Source organism: Oryza sativa, chromosome 10 (genome assembly GCF_034140825.1).
Source record: "Oryza sativa Japonica Group chromosome 10, ASM3414082v1".
Taxonomy (NCBI): Eukaryota; Viridiplantae; Streptophyta; class Magnoliopsida; order Poales; family Poaceae; genus Oryza; species Oryza sativa.
Window position 1 is genome coordinate 10,474,715 of NC_089044.1, and position 6,000 is coordinate 10,480,714.

Sequence of the window (6,000 nt, forward strand, 5' to 3'; positions counted from 1 at the left end):
TAATTACATTGAATATGTTCGAACACTGGAATATCACCACAAAAATAGCCATAAGGCAATTTTAACATTTGCAAGAGTAGAATATTGAGTTGGCTGAATAGATGAATACATTTTAACTGGCTTGATCCATTTTCCATAGGAATCGACTGCCCCTATAACTATGGCATTCATTTCAACAGGGGCGAATACCTGAACTGAAAACAACAAAAAAAAGATTAAGGGCAAGATGGAGTTTTCTTATCTCGACAAAGAAAAGTAACAGCACCGTATAAGACAGAATGCAAGGAATAGAGCTTTGCCATTCAACCATGAGCTCACCTAGTGATGCCGTTGTGGAATTCCTGAGAAAAGACCAAAAAATGGAAGTTAACGGGTATTGACTAAGGGAATATAAAAACGAATTATGAACAGTGTAAGTAGATATATATATCTATAATAATTTAAAACAGAGCAGGGATGGTGGTGAATCTATGACCATCCCAACCACAAACTTCCTACTTTCTAAGTAAAAGAAAAGGATAGCGTGGGGTCAGAGGATCTACATGTCAACCACTTGGTACTAATTCCACCACTATTTTGGAAAAGGAAAAAAAATATGGGCTTAGAGGACTCACATGTTACTAACAAATATAGGCAAAATTTAAAAACTGATATATATATATATATATATATACACAAAATGAAAATATAGCAATAATCAGGTTAATGATATTCTTTTAGTTAAAATCACATCATAGCATATGAGCAATATGAAAATAGATATAAAGATTTGCAACAACAGAACATGGGAGTTGGCTGAACAAATGAATACATTTTAGCTTGGCTTTATCAATTTTTCCGTAAGAATCGGCATTCACTATAACTATGCCATTCATTTCAATAGGGATGTACATCTGAACTGAAAACAAACATGACTAAGGGCAAGATGGAGTTTTGCTTATTTCAAGAAAAAAAACTAACAACAACGCAGAATAAAGAATGCAACGAAAAGCTCTTTCCTATTCATTAAATCCATGAGCTCACAAGTGATGTTGTTGAGGACTTCCTGAGAAAAGACAAAAACAAAGATAGTGGGTATTGACTAAGGGAGTACAAAAGCAGGGTCGGTGTAAGTAGATATCTATACTCTTTTAATATAGAGCAGGGTCGGTGGTGAATCTGTGATCATCCCAACCACAAACTCCCTACTTTCTTAATAAAGAAAAAGATAGTGTGGGGTCAGAGGTTCTACATATCAATCACTTGCCACTAAATCCACTACTGTTTTTGGAATGGAAAAAACTGTAGAGTTAGAGGACTCACATGTTAGTAACAAATATACGTAGGAACTAAAAATGATATATATATATATATACACACGTATACACTATACAGATGGGGTGCGTTGTATTAAAACGCAACCCACCCCCCCCCCCTCCCCGTACACCACCCCACCCCCTCTCCATAGGCATAACGTACTACCGCACCGAACTAAATCACCAGTAATCTATTTACTTAGCTATTATGCGTATATTCATATTAGGATACAACCAACCAACCATCGATCCTATTTTCCTGGATCTGATATCATCCACTTCCACGTTGTTTTTCCCGGATCGAGCAAGAGGGAGAGAGCACGGGCGAAGGTTGGTGGCGGCGGCATCCTCCAGTGGCGGGTTATGGGTGAAATCGGTCGGAGATAGCGGCGCATCTACGGTCAATGGCGATGGCGAACAGGTTCCCACCCTGTTTGTTCCCCCTTCCCATCTCTTCCCCCCTTCGGTCTCTTCTTTCTCCTCTGATCCTCTCCCATCCTGGCACCGATGTTCACTTGCTGAAGGTGGCACACGACGGCATAGGGCAGCGGCACATGAGAAAGGAGGAGGCAGCGACGCATGGTGGTGGTTGTGTCGATCTTCTCCATTGTGCGATGCATGAGGAAGGAGGAGGCAGCGGTCCGTGCAACATGCCAAGAAATTGCCGTGATGGACATCGATTTAAGAACCAGGCCCGTCGCTGACCCAAGCTCCACTCCCATGAAAAGGTAACGGATCTTAGACTAGGCTTTGCCATGCCGATCTGATCCTCTTTCTCGTGCTTTTTTTTTACTTTCCTTTCCATGCTTATGGATTTTTCCCTTGCTCCTGTTTTCATGTGCATATATTCAGAATGCAAACGAAAGTGCACCCAAATTTTATTGTTTCCATAGATTTGCAGGTTTCCCGATCAGAGCACACACGTTTCCCAAGTTCTCACTGAGGTGAGTCAGATCCAACATCAACCTTCTCCACGGAGCCGTGTGGACTGTGGAGGACGAGGCAGTGCTGCCTGGCAGATGGAGTGGAGGGAGGAAAGCCAGCGCTCAGCTCCTTTCTCAGAACCAGTGTAGGCCATCAATCTTGCTGTGTGCTGATCTAGCTGCATATTTCGTTGACGATCGCATGCACTCCCTGTTCTTAATTTCTCTACGCTTGTTTACTCTGTTAGCCTTTCTTCACAAATTCTAGTTTCTAGTTTTTCATGCCTTTGACTGCAATTACAGAAGAATCTTTTTAGTTGATACTGGCATGTCCTACCGGAGCACTGGCAATCGTATATAAAGGCTATGGATTAAGTGTTTTTAGTTGATCCAGATGACTCTGTACGACTGTACCTATCTAGATAGTATCAGAATCTATCCTAAATTTCATGGACAACAATTCATGTCCTCATGCATCAATTAACTAGGTATTTATTTTATAAAGAGTGAAAATTGGCATGGTTTCTGCTTTAAGTAAGATCTCAGATCGATTGATCATGTGCATGTGTGCCTCATGCAGGATGAAATTAATCATGAAAGATTTGTCGGTAATTAGTCATGCCTTCTATGTAAAATTAATATTAAATGAGTGTTCATGTGTCCACATGTATGTGTCATCAGTTCACACAGCTTGTGAAAATTCGGTGTTGCGACAGGAACTGAACATCTGCATCATGAAAAAATAAATAAATCTTCAGGATAAAAATATAGATATTCACAACTTAAATCTACAGGATGATATACATAACAGTGTCCCATCGTTGTTTTTCTGCATTGTCAAAAATCAGTACTTAGCACTACCAACACCATCATCTGAGTGTGCAGTAATGCTTTAGTTCGTCTCTATTCTCAAGTGTGGGAATATTGATTGATCTTGGTTTCGATTTCGCTTAATTGCACAATGTTTGATTGCAGGCTGGGACAAGGCCTCCAAACAAAATGTTTGATTGCAGGCTGGGACAAGGCCTCCAAACAAAACTTCTACGGTTGTTGGCACATGCGCCATCGTCGGCTACGATTTGTCCTCCGCCGATCCAATTGGAGCAGCAACATCTAGTTTTTTCATTTGTACAATCAATATGTATGTGTACCCCCGAGTCTTTGTAAACATGAAATGTAGCTGTAATTTATTTTTGGCTTGGTAAATATGTTACTGTAGTAGCCAGGGAGTAATTTATTTTTATGAGAGAAGATTGAAGTAAATTTGTTGTTAGAGCGATGTGTTAGTACGTTTTTATCTGGGAGTAATTTATTTACCAAGAGAATACCAGAGTCATTGTTGGTATGGCTATATCAAAAGTAATCAATTTACTGAGTGAAGCATGGAAAAGTAAAAAAAAACCAATGGCTAGATTAAAAGTAATCCATTTACTAGAGTAATATTTGTTGCTAAATCAAAAGTTTTTACTGCTAAATTGTGAGAAATTTATTTACTGATAAAACACCATAGTAAAAATTGTGTATAACCAAAGAGTAATTTATTTACTGATAGGGAGACGTACTTAGTATATTTCGTGTGTAATAATTTATTTACTAAAGACCATGAGTGGGACTGATTTATTATTGAGAGAAGCACCCGTCCAAATAGTAATCTATTTACTGAGTTATTAAAGAGATTAAATTGTCCAAATAGTAATCTATTTACTGTGTTATTAGCAAGATTAAATTGTGAAAAATAAAGAGAAATGCAGGTATTTCTATTGTAAATGATCCATCGAGGATAAAAATTATAACGATCAGTAGTACGGTTCCCTATAGGGCCTTATTTAAGATGTTAGTAATTATTTTACTCACGGGCTTAAGCGCGAGTAAATCTTTTACTTACAGGCCCATCTAGAGAGGGCCTATTAGCAATCCCTTTACTCTTTGGTAAATGGCTACAGTAATCATATTACTTATAGGCGTACAGGCCTACGAGGGAGCGGACTGAGGGACAAGCGGAACAAAGTGTGGAAGGGGAAAAATGAAAAAAAGAAAAAAAGAACGAAGCAAAGGGTATCGACTGCGGGAAAAATTGGGATGGGAGAAGGAGTGCGGGGTTTTGGGGGGATGGGGGGGGGGGGGGTTGGGTGGGTGGGGTGTATGTAAGGGGAGCGTTTTAGTTATAACGCACCCAGGGTGTGGTTTAGCGCATCCCTATATATATATAAAACACAAAATGAAAATCACAGCAATAATCAGGTTCATGATATTCTTTAATTAAAATCATGTTGCAACGTATGAGCAATATGACAGTAGATATAAAGATACCCAGGTGTATGATGCAACCTGGACATATGCTTAAATGGCTTATGACATTTCACAACAGTACTAGTCGCACAGAAGCATAATGTCAACTCACTCAACTCTTACATGTATTCTATTTTGATATTATCACATCTGATACAAACTACACACATGCATGCATCACCATTATTGATATCACATCTATAGAGAGTTTCATCCCAATGTAAAGTACATACATGGGGATTTGATACATGTCTCTGGTACATCTGGTTCAACATAATTTCAACTCTAGTTTTTGTCACAATAACGACAGTAACACTCGCTCTTGATCACTGATCCAGTACATGTGGCTTCTATGACTTTCCCATTTGTTGCTTTTGCACCAATCCAGCAAGTAGCCTTGCACATAAACCCCACACATATTGGACTACTAGATGTTGTTTCCCAGCATTCTCCTGCAAGAATATATAGATAACACATAAACATCCACATATTTCTTAAGTTATCGTGCATCTCGTATCACACTCCCTCCATCCCTTTTTTTTATATGATGTTTGTTAGTTCAAGAATGAACTGACCAACATAAAAAAACTGAGGGAGTATTAATGACATCGAATATGTTTGACACTGGAATATCCAACAAAAATAGCCATAAGGCAATCTTAACATGCAGAATTAGATAGATATAGAGAGAGAGGGAGAGAGAATAGCGGAGCACAAACCAATAACAAAAGAAGCATTGCCAACGAACACAAGTGCTATGAGAAGGCCAAGGATAACATGCCTCCCATCCATGGCTATGAACCAAAACTTTGAGCTTATTTTGTTTGTTTTCTCTACTCTCCGTCTACTTCTTTCTTTCTGATATGGGCAAAATGCTGCTACACCAGGAGGATATATATAGTGATGACTCAGTAGTCTTTTTATGGGAAAGACAACAGTCCAAGTGCTATTAGATAACTACAACGAGTATGTTTTGTTTGCTTTTTTTATGGCATGGATTTAGCTAGATGTATTCCTATACTGGTATATATGATAATTTATTTCCATACCAAGGTATAAACCACAAAGTGCAGTTTCATAAAAGTTTTGTTTAGAACAATCTCTGTTTCACAACAATAGGAAAACAAATTATTATGAATCATTTTGCATATTGATAAAGTTAGAAAAATGGATAGAGATGAAAAAAATAAGCAACTAAAACATGACAAATAGATAATTCCAAAATGCCAGTCTTTTGCGTATTCTGATTGAAATATTTTGATCAAAGGGAGAACTTTTTTTTTCTGGCCATTGTTTGGTTAGTATGGGAAAAAAAAGAACTGATCTGGCCAAGGGTGGTGGATACACCTAGTCACAAGCTTTGTCAGAACAAAAAATGTTTCTGAGGCCTAAAGATAATTTGTCACAAGCTTTGCTAGGGGAAAAAACAATGTTTCTGAGCCCTAGAGATAATTTATCAGGTTTTGTAGTCTTTATCCAGGAACTATATGAGA

At 38.3% G+C, this 6,000-nt stretch overlaps 1 long non-coding RNA gene across 1 annotated transcript; it reads right to left on the minus strand.

The window, feature by feature from the left end:
• Positions 1-4,605: 4,605 nt before the first annotated feature.
• On the minus strand, positions 4,606-5,373 carry LOC107279158 (uncharacterized). Its single transcript, XR_001540502.3, has 2 exons — positions 5,227-5,373; positions 4,606-4,959 (listed from the first exon to the last, which is right to left on the minus strand). It is a non-coding gene; the product is annotated as an uncharacterized lncRNA (long non-coding RNA).
• Between the last annotated feature and the right edge of the window lie 627 nt (positions 5,374-6,000).